Source organism: Lepus europaeus, chromosome 1 (assembly GCF_033115175.1).
Source record: "Lepus europaeus isolate LE1 chromosome 1, mLepTim1.pri, whole genome shotgun sequence".
Classification (NCBI taxonomy): Eukaryota; Metazoa; Chordata; class Mammalia; order Lagomorpha; family Leporidae; genus Lepus; species Lepus europaeus.
Window position 1 is genome coordinate 123811692 of NC_084827.1, and position 16954 is coordinate 123828645.

The 16954-nt window shown below is 39.3% G+C and overlaps 1 non-coding gene across 1 annotated transcript; it reads right to left on the reverse strand.

Moving 5' to 3' along the window:
- Nucleotides 1-2354: 2354 nt before the first annotated feature.
- Nucleotides 2355-2539, reverse strand: LOC133768846 (U2 spliceosomal RNA). Its single transcript, XR_009867082.1, has one exon. It is a non-coding gene; the product is annotated as a U2 spliceosomal RNA (small nuclear RNA).
- Nucleotides 2540-16954: the final 14415 nt, after the last annotated feature.

The following is a 16954-nucleotide window of genomic DNA, read 5'->3' on the forward strand; positions in this document are numbered from 1 at the left end:
AAACTGCATGATATTGGCACAAGAATAGACATGTGGACCAACTGAATAGATTAAAGGCACCAGAAATTAATCCATGCATCTACAACCAACTGATCTTTGACAAGGTAGTCACTTCCTGGAGAAAGGATAGTCTCTTCAACATTGTTGGGAAAATTAGATCTCTCCATGCAGAAGCATGAACAAGACCTTTGCCTTATACCCTATACAAAAATCAACTCACAATGGATCAGGGGTCTAAATCTAAGACCCCAAACTATCACATTACTAGAGGAAATAATAGGGGAAACACTGCAAGACATTGGAATAGGCAAAGACTTCTTGGAGAGGACCCCAGAGGCTTAAGCAGTAAAGGCAAAAATAGACAAGTGGAATTACATCAAGCTACGAAGCATCAGCACTGCAAAGGAAACACTCAACAAGGTAAAGAGGCAACCAACAGAATAGGAGAAAATATTCATAAACTATACATCTGATAAAGGGTTAATATCCACTATATAGAAGAAGCTCAAGAAACTCAACAACAGAGTAAGCAATACAATTAAGAAATGGACTAAGGGTATGGACAGGTACTTATCAAAGGATGAAATACAAATGACCAATAGACACACGAAAAGATGCTCAGGATCACTGGGCATCAGGGAAATGTAAATAAAAATCACAGTGAGGCTTAACCTCACTGCAGTGAGAATGGCTATAATCAACAAATTAAAAATAACAAATGTTGATGAGGATATGGGGGAAAAGGTACTCGAATACACTGTTGGTGGGAATGTAAACTAGTACAACCATTAAGAAAGACAATATGGAGATTCCTCAGAAATCTGAAAATAGGTACACCATATGACCCAGACATTGCACTCCTGGAAATTTATCCAAAGGAAATGAAATCAGCATGTGAAAGGGTTATCTGTACCCCCTTGTTTCTATGTTTATAGTAGCTCAATCCACAACAGTTAAGAAATGGAATCAACCCAGATGTCCATCAACTGATGACTGGATAAAGAAGCTGTGGTTTGTGGTAACTAATATACAAATTACAAAAAAAGTAATCTATGAATGAAACTGACATTTTTGAAAATTGATTATTGTGTATAGCTCTTGTTTATACTATTGAAGAGCTGTGGTTTTTCTGCTTACTACTTGTTGAATTCTTTAGTGTGGGGTTAACCTTGGGATTATAAAGTAAATTGAAAGTATGTCATTGTAAAAATTAAAAGAAAAATAAGAAAGAAGGAGTAAGGGTAGTGTGGGAAGTATCGTTATTGCTCCTAAAACTGAAATTTGAAAAAGCCACTGGGGATTGTTTGTGCCTTGGGCTTGGGACAAGTTAGGTCAGCTTTCTGAGCCTCCTGTTCCCCTTCTATGTAGAAGGATTATTGATTTCATTCCACTAGGATGACATAGAAGGGAAATGAATAAATAAAGTGCCAGTATCAGGTCTTCTCTCAGTAAATACCAGCTTGTCTCTTTTAAGTTCTGAATGATCAGGTAACAACTCTTACCACCCTGTTACTACTGCTGAAGTTTCATTGTGGGCCTTCCATTTCCCTCAGCTTAGGCTCCAATTTGTAATCTTTGGGACAGATAAAATCTGATCCTAGTGCCTCCACAGCTGGTGTGCCTTCCTGTCTGTGACACTCCTTGGTAAAAGGGGAAACCCTTATCATATATTACTCTCCTGTTACTGACTTTATTAGTGAAGAGCTGCTCAAACGTGAAGGAGCGCTGAGAGTTTTACTGATGGGTCCTACAGCACTGGGGAAGTATTATGAGAATAAGCACATCTGCTAGATACAGTTCCAGTTGACCCTTGTTTTTTCTCTAGACTGGAAATTAGGGATTCAAACCAATCCAATTCTACTAGAATACATTCTCCAAAAAGTAAAAAATCACAGGTTTTAAATGCATATCTTTTTTTCTTTCCTCTGAGAAGAGAAAATCTTCTGAAATCTTTAGCCAGGTAAGAATTGGTTTTTATTAGAGAAATAAATTTTTGACAGATACAGGTTTTGCAAGTTGTCATCTTTTCTTCTTCTTCTTTTTTTTTTTGACAGGCAGAGTGGACAGTGAGAGAGAGACAGAGAGAAAGGTCTTCCTTTTACCATTGGTAAACCCTCCAATGGCCGGCACACCGTGCTGATCCGAAGGCAGGAACCAGGTGCTTCTCCTGGTCTCCCATGGGGTGCAGGGTCCAAGCACTTGGGCCATCCTCCACTGCACTCCCGGGCCACAGCAGAGAGCTGGCCTTGAAGAGGGGCAACCTGGACAGAATCCGGTGCCCTGACTGGGACTAGAACCCAGTGTGCAGGTGCCGCAGGTGGAGGACTAGCCTATTGAACCGCAGCGCCGGCCACAAGTTGTCATCTTTATTTGCTTTGCATTAAATTCTTCCAGAAGAATGGAGGGAAGGAAGATTCAGTTGCACAGCAAAAAAAAAATTTAGAACTGCAATTCTAGAACTTGAGCAATTATCTAACAATATAAGGAAGCTGAATGTATTCTCACACACTTGATCTTAGCCAAAAGGCAGAGAAGCGATGAATGTATTCTCATTTGTAACACATTTTATCTTTCAAGTCAGTTACTATTCTTTCTAAGGTTCAGGAAAGGAATTCTTTGGGTTTCTAGAACTTCTCCCTATCCTTTCTTTCCATTGACCACCAATATTTTGAAAATGTCAATAATTATTTTTATAACCTTATAGGCCACTCTCATCCTGTACCTGGGGAAAGCATCAGTGTCCTTTTCAGATAATAGTTTTCAACTGTTGACTCAAAAAATGCCATTATTATGCAATTTTAAGTAGTCAGAAGTAAGGCATACATTCTGAAAATGACTAGAAATTATTGCTAAAATGTTAGCAAAGTTGTTAGACGATGGTATAAATAAAATTAATGTTCTTTCTTAACAGCCCAATCTCTGATTTTGAGGATTAAATACCCAAAAGAAAGTGTGTCCCCCAAATTCCACTGAAAAGAATTATATAATTTTTTTAAAAGTGTCTGGAAACGTAAATAGCAATTGCACTCCCAAAGTAGCCCACAGAAACACAACCATTAATAGCCAGTGTTTGAATTCTGGCAGCTGGAAGGAAAGAAGAGGACAGAAATGATCCTCTCTGAGGTGCAAAACTAGCTTTACATGAAGTTGTTATTTAGGCAAAGACTTTGATATTGCCTGCCTCTCTCTCTCTCCCGCCCCCCATATCCTAGTCCTCCTAAGCCCACCATTTGGGACTCTGTAATGACATTCTGCCTCTAATAGTATCCTGTCCTCAGTTCTGAGCTCAGAGACTCATACCCTTCAATCACAATCTCCATGCTTCTAATAAAACTGATGTGTTGGAAAAGTAATCTTTTAAGCTCCCTAAAAATATGTGCACCTTAATACCAAACCAAAATCTACCATCTTGTTTCAACAACATGATTGAGCTCAAGAATCACTTGAAGGGGCTGGCGCTGTGGCGCAGCATGTTAATGCCCTGACCTGAAGCACCGGCATCCCATATGGGTGCTGGTTCTAGTCCTGGCTGCTCCACTTCTGATCCAGCTCTCTGCTATAGCCTGGGAAAGCAGTAGAAGATGGCCCAAGTGCTTGGGCCCCTGCACCCATGTAGGAGACCTGGAAGAGGCTCCTGGCTCCTGGCTTCGGATCAGCGCAGCTCCGGCTGTTGCAGCCAATTGGGGAGTGAACCATTGGATGGAAGACCTCTCTCTCTCTCTCTCTCTCTCTCTCTCTCTCTCTCTCCTCTCTCTGTAACTCTTTCAAATAACTAAATCTTTTAAAAAATCACTTAAAGACTGGGGAAATTCAGATTCCTAGGCTCCTCCCATAAGCATTTTGATTCAGTACATCTGGGATAGTGTCCAGGAATTTCTCTTCAACAAAGATCACAGATGCCGGTGCTGCAGTAGCTCAGCAAACTAAGCTTTGAGAAAAACTGTTTTTATTAATGGAGCTAGCAGGAAAACAAAACAAACATTGAACTGGAGTAGGAAAAGCAGTCTCTGGCCCAGCCTTTCTCTTCCTTCTCTTCAGAAGATGGCACCAAGATTTCTTAGTCAAGGTTTCAGCCCTCAAAATTGCTGAGCTGTCACTGTTTTACCCAGATTGTGGTTCCCAATTGTTGCAAACATGAGTTCCTAACATATCTCGTTTTAATTGTGATTTTTTTCCAGCATAGCCACATGCCAATCATGTGGGTCTGGATGCTGGCAAAGGAAAAGTGCAGAGTAAACAGAATGGTTACAACTTGGAGATCCTCTCTATGATATCCCTATCCACCCTCACACCCCACACTTTACCCACTTACATCACCCTCGTTACACACAAATTGCACTTTTTAGAGCTATTGCAATTGTCAGGGAAAGAAGTTGTTCTGGTATTTGGCAGTGGCCACTGAAAAGGTGCGAAAGACCCAGTTCCATGAACTGTGCTTAAAAGATACTCCAGCATTGCCTATGCCATTGTAACTGTTTTTATAAAGCTACAGCCTGAAGGTAGGGTGGGAAGTGTCACTCCTAAATCTGTATATATGAAACATGAAATTTGGTCACCTTATGTAAATAAAAAAGCTAAAAAAAAGCTACAGCCTACAAAAGACAATTTTTGCACAAATTATCTGTACTATCTGTGTTTGTTTGAATAGTCTCCCCTGCCACCCAGAATTCCTGCACCCAGAATTCCTGTCTACTCAGAATCTCAGAATGTGGCCTTATTTGTTAGTTAATTTGGGGTTATTAGTTAATATGGGCTCATGGATCTGATAAGGATGATTTCTTTTCTTTTCTTTTCTTTTTTTTTTTTTTTTTTTTGTTCTAGTACTATTGGTTGAACTCTGTAATTAACACACAATTATTCTTAGGTGTTTAAATTTAACTGAAAAGTGATCCCTGTTAAATATAAGAGTGGGAATAAGAGAGGGAGGAGATGTACAACTTGGGACATGCTCAAGCTGACTTGCCCCAAAGGGTGGAGTTAGAAATGTGCCAGGGGATTCCAATACAATCCCATCAAGGTGGCATGTACCAATGCCATCTCACTAGTCCAAGTGATCAATTTCAGTTTACAATTGATCACATTGATAGGCCTAAGAGTCAAAGGGATCACACAAACAAGACCAGTGTCTGCTAATACTAACTGATAGAATCAAAAAGGGAGAGAACGATCCAACATGGGAAGCAGGATACACAGCAGATTCATAGAATGGCAGATGTCCTAAACAGCACTCTGGCCTCAGAATCAGCCCTTAAGGCATTCGGATCTGGCTGAAGAGCCCATGAGAGTATTGTAGGCATGGAAAGCCAAGACACTCTGGGGCAAAAAAAAAAAAAAGGACCTAAAAGAAAGATCTCTGCAAGTGAGATCACAGTGGAAAGAACGGGGCCATCAAAGAAGGAGGTACCTTTCTCTGAAGGGAGGAGAGAACTTCCACTTTGACTATGACCCTGTCTGAATAAGATCGAAGTCAGCGAACTCAAAAGGCTTCCATAGCCTTGGAAACTCATGACTAGAGCCTAGGGAGATTACTGATGCCATAAACAAGAGTGTCAAATTGTTAAGTCAACAACAGGAGTCACTATGTACTTACTCCTCATGTGGGATCTGTCCTTAATGTGTTGTCCAATGTGAAGTAATGCTATAACTAGTACTGAAACAGTATTTTACACTTTGTGTTTCTGTATGGGTGCAAACTGATGAGATCTTTACTTAATATATACTAAATCGATCTTCTGTATATAAAGATAATTGAAAATGAATCTTGATGTGAATGGAATGGGAGAGGGAGCGGGAGATGGGAGGGGTGCGAGTGGGAGGGAAGTTATGGGGGGGAGAAAGCCACTATAAATATAAAAAAAAAAAAGATAAGGATGGTTTCTAATCAATGACTGGTGTCCTTCCAAGAAAGCATAGAGACACAAAGATGTGGACACAAAGGGCAGAAGTTGGGAGATGAAGGAGGCAGATACTAGAATGATGCATCTACAAGGCCAAGAACACCAAGAACTGCAAGCAGCCAACAGAAGCTAGGAGAGAATCATGGCATAGCTTTTTTATTTCCTTCAGAGCATCCCCAAAGAACCAGTTATGCTTCTACCTTAAATTCGAGCATCTGGGTTCCAAAAATAGGAGACTAAGTTTGTTTTAAACCACCTAATTTGTGACAGTTTGCAACGATAGCCCTAAGACACCCACATGTAGTACTGCCTTTCCAGTCTTACCTCACTTTCTTCTCCTTGCCATCTACTCTTTCGACACAGTCTCCACGTCCTGCCTTCCTCTAGCCTCCCTTCTGGAGGTGCCTTCACCTTTATTCTAATTCAAATCCAGGCAATACCTCAAAGTAGTCCATTAAGAGCCTTTTCTATAAAATTTTCCCTTATGCAGCTCAGTTCACATAGCTAGGATATGGAATCAACCCAGATATCTATCAGCTGAAGACTGGATAAAGAAATTATGTGATATGTACATCATAGAATTCTACACAGCAGTAAAATTATATATATATATATATATATATATATATATATATATAATCCTGTCATTTGCAACTAAATGGGTCCAACTGGAAAACATACTTAGTGAAATAAGCCAGTCCCAAAAAGACAAATACCATATGTTCTCCCTGATCTGTGGTAACTAATAGAGCATATAAAAGGAAATCCATAGACGTGAAATTGACACTTTGAGATGCCATGACTTTGAACAGCCCTTGTTGTTGAGGAACAGTTTTATTTTTTTCATACTATTTGTTGAACTCTTAATGCAGGGTTAATCTTATAAGGCAGCTGAAAATGGATCTTAGTAAAAAAAATAAGAGTGGGAATAGGAGACGGAGGAGGAAGAAGGGTGGGAATGTGGGCAGGAGGGAAGCTAGGGTGGGAAGAATCACTGTGTTCCTAAATCTGTATATATGAAATGCATGAAATTTATACATCTTAAATAAAAGGTTTCTAGGTAAATTTAAAAATTTGAAAAAAGCTTTCCCTTACCGCTCCAGCTCAAGCTGAATCTTTCTCTAAGTATGTATAGTAAAAACTATTTGAACAAGCTATTTATTATATAAATATGTCCTGTTGTGACACTGCTGACTTTGAAAGAATTTTTACACGTTTTACTCCTCTATAAGTATATATTCCCTCTGGAATCAGATTTTAACGGTGCAGTAAAGGATTTTTGTCCTTGACTCCTTGGAGGTAACCTCTAAAGGCTGATTAGAGTGTCTTTCTTTACCTGGGGCCGTTGGCCGTGCCTAATAGTCATTGTCTATGCTTAACCCTGTGATGCATTGTTGGAAGGTCTTGGGCCACACTGTGTCAGCTTGACCTATGGAGGGGCTAGGAACTAGGATTGGCCACAGGGGTAATGAATGGGATGCAATAAAAACCCCAGATACCAAAGTGCCATGAGTTTTCCTGATGGGAAATATTCCATATTTATTTTCATAACTGGTTGCTGGAGCAATGGGTAGTATCCTCATGACGACCCTGGGAGAGAACCTATGGAAGCTGCACACCTTGATGTCTCCTAGGCCTTGCCCCTGTGCCTCTTCCATATGTTGATTTGAGTCTAGATCTCTGTGATGCAGTGGAACCATGAGCATGATAACCAGTTTGAGTGCTGTGAGTTCGTCTAGAGGATGACCCAGCAGTCTTAGGAACTCTTGAACTCTGCATGCTGATAAAGGGAAGGGGGTAAAGTAAGTCCTATTTTTCCATATATGTAACCATAACCTCTAACAGAGTTTAATCTATACTGTTAAATAGTTATTTAGTTCTATTAACAATTTACTCTTTTTTAAAAGATTTATTGATTTGAAAGTCAGAGTTACACAGGGAGAAGGAGAGGCAGAGAGGGAGAGGAAGAGAGAGAGATGGAGAGAGAGAGAGATGAATAGAGAGAGGTTTTCCATTTGCTGGTTCAATCCCCAATTGGCTGCAATGGTCAGAGCTGTGCCAATCCAAAGCCAGGAGCCAGGAGCTTCCTCCAGGTCTTCCTGCATGGATGCAGGGGCCCAAGGACTTGGGCCATCCTCTACTGCTTTCCCAGGCCATAGCAGAGAGCTGAATTGGAAATAGAGCAGCTGGGACTCTAACTGGCACCCACATAGGATGCCAGGGCTATAGGTCGGAGCCTTAACAGCTGCGTCACAGGGCCGGCCTCACATGGCAAACCTTTGAAGTATTATTGTTAACTTTGCCTCATTAACAGTAAGAAAACTGGAAATTTTTAACAAAAGGGTGCAAAAGACCCACTAACATCAACTTTTAAACACCTTGACCCTGGGGCCGGTGTAGTGGCACAGTAGGTTAATCCTCCGCCTGCGGCTCTGGCATCCCATATGGGCACTGGTTCTAGTCCTGGCTGCTCCTCTTCCAGTCCAGCTCTCTGCTGTGGCCCGGGAGGGCAGTGGATGATGGTCCAAGCCCTTGGGTCCCTGTACTGGCATGGAGATCAGGAGGAAGCACCTGTCTCCTGGCTTCAGATCGGCACAGCGTCAGCCATTGCGGCCATTTGGGGAGTGAACCAACAGAAGGAAGACCTTTCTCTCTGTCTCTCCCTCTGACTGTCTGTGACTCTACCTCTCAAATAAATAAAAAAATCTTTAAAAAAGAAGACCTTGACCCCTTTTTCTTAAAGCCACCAACTTCTCCACATGCTGTCTCATGTCAAACCACACAGCACTGTTCCTCCACCTCCATTCCTTGTCTCCACTTCCTCATTTCTTACACACGCCTATACCCACTCCAACCTACTTATTTCCAACTTTCTATCAAAATGTTTTTTTAAAAGGATTTATTTAATTTATTTGAAAGTCAGGGTGGTAGAAGAGGAAGAGACATAAGAGAACTTCCATCTGCTGGTTCACCCCTCAAATGACCACAATTGCCAGGGTTGGGGCAGGACAAAACCAAAGCCTGGAATTCCATCTGGGTCTCCCATGGCGTTGGCAGAGGCCCAGGCATGCGGGCCATCTTCTGTTGTCATCCAGATGCATTAGCAGAGAGCTGGATTGGAAGTATAGCAGCCAGGACTCATACCAGGAAGTTCGAACTAAGTGGTGGCTTAACCATCTGAGTCACAACGCTGGCCCCAAAAAAGGTTCAAGTATCTAAGTATTGTCAAATCCAGCAAATATGGTTCTCTTTTCATAATAATTTACTATGTCTACCCACTCACATAACTTTTTTTTTAGCTTCTGATTTTTCTATGTTTCATCACTTACCTCTTTTGTCAACATCCTTGTGTGAATACTACAGATGTAGAAAAGCAAGAGTTCACTTTCCTGGTGCCTATGTGATTTGGCATGGCATCCAGGGAACTGTGGCTTTTTTTGGCTCTATAATCTCATCAGGATATGTGTTCAATAGCAGTGGGTAAGAAAATTATGAATCAACTCAATTATCTTTTAATAATTAGATAATTATATATAACAAATTATTCCTGTTCATACATATCTATATAATGGGGTGTTATAAAACATAATTTTTAAATACTTTGATCCAATTAAATTTTCTAAAATCTGTGGGTTACCAAGCTTTATCTCAAGTCTTAGCATAAATTCTAACCAAATATCATTAGTAGTCTTCACTGTTAAATAAGTATAGCTGTTGCTCCTCCCCACCCCCATCACCTGGTAGCCACAATGCCCATCTTTGAATTCCTTGAATCAGATTTTCTACTTGAGACACTAGAACTTGCTTTTCCCTCTTACAGAAATACACTTTTTTCCCCTGATCTGGCATGACTGACTCCTTTTCAATCTGTAGCTCTCAACTCTAATGTCGTCACTTTATTAAGGCTTTCCCTGACCCCTCCTCAGCTGAAGTGGCAGCTTCGAGTTACCTCTGTCCCACGACTTTGCTTACTTCAGTCTGTACTCAAGTTAATTTGCTGCCTGTGCCCCAACATGAACTTGAGGAGAATAGGTTCCTTGTCTGCCATGTTCATTGCTGTGCCCCCAACAGTGTCTGGCCCACAGCTTCCCCTTAATAATTTTTCTATTAATTTATTTTACTAAGCACCTGTGCCAGGGGCTGAACTTGAGTTGAACTTGACTCCAGAACTCAAGCTGTTAAATACTCTGCTTCACCAGCATTTCACCTAAAGCGAAGGACAGTCAACAATGAGGGATGAAAATGGTTGGCATCAGCCAAAGATTTTCAAAAAATGTGAAGGGTTTTGTTGCAGAAAGAAACTTAAGGAAGAACATTTCAGACCAGTTGAACACACAGAACTAGAAATAATCTGGATTTCTGAGGTGACTGACTAGGAAAGCTTAATTATAGGCTTAATTAAAATTATAATGGAATTTATATTGAACAGTCACAACATAACCTTTTAGTGGAGAAATTTAATTCAATCCTATGTTTTCTCAGTTTCCATGCCAAATTTTTGAGTTCCTTTGGAGCTGATAAATGAACATATACCAATGTGCATGTGTGTATCTTGGACAAAGCTGCAGTGACTGGGAAGTTTCCTCTTGATGCATGGTGGCCTTGAGCTAGGCCATATTGTGCAACATGTCTAGTACCAGCAGGAAAGAGCCATGGAAACTGTGGGGCTGGAAAGAGAGAATGATGGGGGAAAGGTTAAATACAATGCCTTTGTTTTGCAAGGTGGATGTGATAGCACAGAGGAATAAGCCATCTCTTGAGATGCCTACTCCCCTATCAGAGTTCCAGCTCAAATCCCAGCTTCTTTGCTTCCAATCCAACTTCCTGTTAACACATCCTTGGAGGCAGTGGATGATGGTTTAAGTGGTCAAACCTCTACCACCCAAGTGAAGGACCTGGATGATGGATTCCTGGCTCTGGTATTTAATGTGGCCCAGTTCTGGCTGTTGCAGGCATTTATGGAGTGGGCTTTTGCTATCTCACTGTCTCCCTCTTGCTCTGCCTTTCAGGTAGATGAAAATAAGACAAAATAAACATAAAACCATATGTAGTTTTTGTCTTTTAAAAAATGTTTTCACTTTGCAAATAAATTGACCTAATACTCTCTAAAATGTTGCAATGTATACATTTTTCCTTGTTTCCCAAAATATGTCACTTTCATTTTGAACTCTAGTCTTGTTAGATAGGAAAGCCTGATTAATCTGTAGAAAAAAGGCATTATTCACCTCACCCAAATGCCTCGAAAGATACACTTATCCAGGCAACTCATGACTCACAAGTGAAGCTGAGGGCCAACTATAAATTAAAACTCCCGCTTAGAGATAATGAAACATGAAGTGGCAGTTTAGAATTAAAATTACATTGAGAAAAAGTGCCTTTCCAAAAACTAAAAAAGAAAAATTGAGACACTGAATAAAATTACTAGATAGTTATCAGCCAATAATATTATGTTACTTGTAGGGGTTATTTTTCTTCCAATTTATGCAAGTCTTTGCTTTTTCCAAATGTTAGTGTTTCATCATAATTTATCATTAAACACTAACTATTGATAGACTTAATTTAAACTCATTTTGAGAAAGAAATGTATCTAGGCCTGGAGTTTTAGTAGATACAGAGCTATTGCAGTCAAATTGTAAATGTATGTTGCTTTGATTTGAGCTACCTTTATTCAATATTTTAAATCTCTATGCTTCTTGATATGTCATGTGTTCACTGAAATTATTTATTCACTATCCTGTCAATAACCAGAAAAATTCAGCTTTTCATCAGTTTTCTCCAGATAGTAAAGAAATATCCTGGGTAGAAAGCCCAAAGTAGTTATTCATGGAACTCTGTTCTTAAGTTTATTCAAGAAAGAAGAAAGAAAATCTCTATTCAAATATTTAACTCGTAGTTAAGTCATTATATCTGAAAAACTTCATCATTTTGCTGTTATATATATATATATATAACATATAGATGTATATATACACTCATTCATGACTTCTGTTGACTTAAAAACATGACATGAGAATGATATATTTTGTGTGTAGTAGGATACAAAAAAATTAAGTGATTTTATTTTTCTCCCTAAATAACAGGAAATGTTTCCAATTATTTTTTAGAGCAGGACATTTGGTACAGATAATGTTGCTATAGCAACTTTACAACAAGGTTTAATTTGGTCCATAGTGAGTGCACTCACTTGTTTTAAATTCATGATTCAGTCTAATCTAACATTTACATGTAGAGCTGCATTTACAAACCCTGCAGCCAGGAGTGCCTATGCAGGAAGTTGTTTAGGGATACCATGCCTCAAATCTCACTTGGGTTCATGGCATTTATTAAGAGCTTATGTCATGCTTCCAAGAGTTATTATAATGTTTATTAAGAAAAAATTTACTCTAATTTTATTCAAGATTAAAAGCTTTGAAACTCAATTTGGTTTTAATAGACTTCCAAAAATATTTTGATGTTAAAATATACTATCAGAAATGGAAGAAAGGAATGGGGGAAGGAGAGAAGGAAAAAGAAAAACATTATATTTTCAGAATTATATCTATGAACTATATTGAATCTGTTAAAGAGCATTTTTTAATTTTTCTGTTTTTAGTTTATTTTCTAGTATTAATTCCTAAAAAATAGTTAGAAAAGCATTTATTGCATTTGCCAAAAGAAAGATAGTTTAGTTTAGCTTGCTTGAGCTTCCTTCCGCTGGGAAGATACCATGCACCAGCGTCAATACTGGCAAGAGTTGACCATGCTTAAGATCAAGATGGATGGGGCCAGTGCTGTGGCAAAACAGGTAAAGCCGCCGCCTGCATTGCTGGCATCCCTTAAGGGCGCTGGTTCTGGGCCTGGCTGCTCCACTTCCAATCTAGCTCTCTGCTATAGCCGGGGAAAGTGGTAGAAGATGGCCCAAGGCCACTTGTGTGGGAGACCCAGAAGAAGCTCCTGGCTCCAGGCTTCATTTCAGCCCAGCTCCAGCCATAGCAGTCATTTGGGAAGTGAACCAGCAGATGGAAGACCTCTCTCTCTCTCTCTCTCTCTCTCTCTCTCTCTGCCTCTCTGTAACTCTTCCTTTCAAATAAACAAATATTTTAAAGAGAAAAGATCAAGATGATTTCACATGAGGATACTTGGGGTTTCACAATTATACACCAGCATGCCAAGTGTGCTCGGGTGGTCAGCTCTCACTCTCCTAAAGGACAAAATTGTTAACTTACGGCTCTAGGAAAGATTCAATCTGCTACAAGTCAGGTATTGCCTTTGAGGCAAGAGATATATTCAAACACCCCCTAAAACTTCCCCCAAATTGGTTTCCTGCCTTCTTATGTTAAGCTTGACCTCAAATGCTCTGGCAAACCTTCTCTGATTGGCAATACAACATTCCCTATCTTCCAGAAGCTAGATCCAGACTAGATCTGCTATTTCAGGAATTTACTTGTGTATCTGCCTCTCTACTAGATTGAGAGCTCTATCAGGAATACCTCAACTCTGTGTTTTCTTCCCTCAAAACCAACTTATCATCTGGCGTGTAACAGGTGTTACATACAAATTCAAAAAAAACATGCGATCCAATGAATCGGCAAGTATCTACTGACAAACTTCCATGAAGCACAATAAGTGTTATGGACTTAGCATTTTCATATGGGCCATTAAAGCCTATGTGTCTATTAGCCAATGAAATGGCACCAAAGAGTATGGGAACACAAGGCAATAAAATGTCATCCATTAAATAACTAAAACCAACAATAGGGACAGTAAGCTATGTAAGAGTTTAAAAGAGTCAATTGGGGGAAACAAAGAAAGTAAACATAAGCATTACTGGGAACTGGGAGTGTAGGCAGGGGTTGTGGAAAGATTTTCAGGAAACAGCAAAAAGCAATGGTAGCAGGATAGTTGACCTTTGGCAGGATTAAAGCTATCAAAGGAAAGAATCCTTACATTCTAGAATAATGGCTAAGACCTGGTGCCTTTAAAAAAAAAAAGTCGGTGGAAATTGTACAGGAAGGTTTTAAATTGTAACTTTAGAGTCCCAGCATCAAGACTGAGAAAGGTTTTGATATTTATTAACTATTATATTACCCTCAGAACATTATTAATGCAACAATAAACACGAGTCATAGCAAAGTAAAGTATGAAATACCAAATTCTTTCTCCAATCCATTATAAGATTATATGTGATAGACAATTCACACAATAACAAGAAAGCACGGGAACAGTACACTGTAGGGAAAGGTAAATTTAGTTGACATCTCATCTGCCATGAACTACCAGACTTGTTATCTCAACTTTTTAATATTTTCATTGATGTGATAGCAACGCCTAAAACATATACATAAAAATATCCGTATAAAAGTAAATAGAGCTAATCAAAGAGAAGAGGTTTGAAGGCCATAGTTCAAAACAGAAGTCTTGGGATTTGTAGTATATAACTTTGATACCCAAGAAAATAAACATTCTATAATAAACATAATAGGCTATTGACATATTTGACTAAAGCAGTCATTACATATACTTAGAAGAATTTTAAGCAAACAACTAAAGTGAAAAGAAATCATTAACAAGAAAAAGTGTGGGAGGCTGTAAATCTAATTTAATAAGAGGTCATGACATGTAACTTTGCATAAAAGACTAATTCTGAGGAGAAACATTAAACACACATTATGTGGGAGTCAACCATTACAGTAAATGCAGCCTGGATTTAGAGAACAGCAAGGAACACAGGTGGGAACGTGACATACGGAATAAATACAAATCCCTAATTGGTAACCTTTAAGTCAGCAACCCAAGAGACTGAAACTCATTTTAATGTGAATTTTTTAAAAAGTCATTTGTCAAATTAACAAAATATTATGATTCAGTTTCAAATATCTAGCCTATAGCAAACAATTTAAAAATAAAAGGTAGAACACTTAGCTTTAATAATGGGATATTAAATCAATTATTAGAAAAAAAGGCAATGTAGAACGGGAAGGATAATTCTATACTCTGCCTCCCAAGAGCATCGAGGATTAATGCGATAATACAGACCCAAGTTATACCAAAGGAAGGTGAGGAAGCTTCAGCAGCAAAGCATTCTTACTAATTAGGAGACAGATTTTGTTTGAGCATGAAAAAAAAAGTCTAAGCTTAGAATTTTCCGTACTAGAGCTCTAGCAAAATAACATTGCTGCTGTTTAGGGAGGCACACGGTTCTCTTTGAAGATGTAATCATGGGGGCTGGTGTTTGGTACAGTAGTTTAAGACATCACTTGGTACCCTCACATCCCATATCAAAGTGCCTGTGTTCAAGACCTAGTTCTGCTTCCAATTCCAGCTTCCTGCTAATGCACATCTGGGGAGGCATCAAGTGGTGGTTCAAGTAGTTGAGTCCCTGTCACTCACATGGGAACCCAGGTTGAGTTCCAGGTTCCTGGCTTTGGTCTGAATTAGCCTTGGTTGTTGCTGGGATTTAGAAGAGTGAACCAGCAAATGGAAAGGTTTCTCTCTCTCTCTCAATCTCTCCCCTCCCCCACCTCCCTGTCTCCCCCACACATACACCATTCAAAGGAACAAAAATGAATTGAAAAGCCTGAAAAGCTCAGGATGTTCCATAAATTATGAGAAATGAGAAGCAGGTCAGTAATTGTCTTGTTCCTTTTCTTTTCTTTCTTTTTTTTTTTTACAGCTCTATAAAGATTTGATATTGTCTCATATTTTTAGTCAATAGTTGAGCCCTCGCCTCATTTAATAATAAAGCTAGAATGAGATACATCGAACATATAGTTACAGTATAATATGTACTTATTTATACAATTTACCACATTCTAGGCACTCTGCTAAGCATGTTAGATGTTCACATATTGGTCATGGTCAGTAAAATTGCCTCTCAGCTCCAACTTTACCCTTCATTCCCTGTTTTGTAAAAACAGAACTGAGCCTTTCAAATATTCTTCCTTCTGCAAAATGACACAAGGTGAATCATCATGAGTAGAGGGTGTTGGGAGGACACTTATGGCGGAAGGACTGTTTCTCTTGCTGTTCTGGTGTGCTCCATCCCAGCCCAGAGACAGTGCTACTACCCGTGAACTATCCAAGGAGTGTTCTGTGAGGTTCTCTTTACAGCTCACTTGCTAATTCTATAATCCCCATTTCCCCACCAAAACTAAAATTCCTTTACACTAAACTGATTCTGTTCAAATAACTGGGTTTTCTGAACCTTGCTTGGAACATGACTGACACCGTGTTTTTATGATGTCATAGTTATGAAGCCAATTTTATCAATAGAACAGAGGCTGAGAGTATAACTTTCCTAACATCATATGACTAGTAAGTAGAAGAACTGGGATTTGAACCTTGCTTTTTAAATGTTACAACTAATTTTTTTTTCTGATCAGGTGAAATTAAAAATAACTCTCTGGGGAGTGGCATTTACCTAAGTGGTTAATACCCACATGGCCCACACTGGAGTGCCTGGGTCAATTTGTTGGCTCTGCACCTACTGGGAGGCAGCAGTGATGGCTTAAGTGACTGGGTTCCTGCCACCCACATGGGAGATTTCCCCTGCCAGTAACCCAGCAGATGGGATTCTCTCTCTTCCCCTCTTTTTCTCTCCCCCTCCACCCCAACTATGTATGTGTCTCCTAAAAGAAAAAAAAAAAAGGCCCTATCTTTGGAGACATTACAAGGATTTTAGAAGCTCTGTGCAAGAAAACGGGATGAAAACAAAATGCATGTTTCTTACTATAATATGACTCCTCATACCACAAACGGGAACTGAGGTCACACGTGCACCACACTCCTGTCCAACTCCTTTACCTCTTTCTCTCATTCTAGAGATTTTATGCCAGGAAAAGTGTGAAATATAATACTGACATAAGCTTGAATCAACTCTAATTTATTCTAAAGGCAAATTTTCCACCTATTTTTCTACTTTGACGACTACCACTAGTTACTTATGGCATCATGGCTGGTGGCAGCATATGTATTGGAGGAGAATGGTTATTTTTTTATTATTATTTAATAAATGTGAATTTACAAAGTGCAACTTTTGTATTGTTGTGGCTTCCCCCCCCCAACCTCCCTCCCTCCCG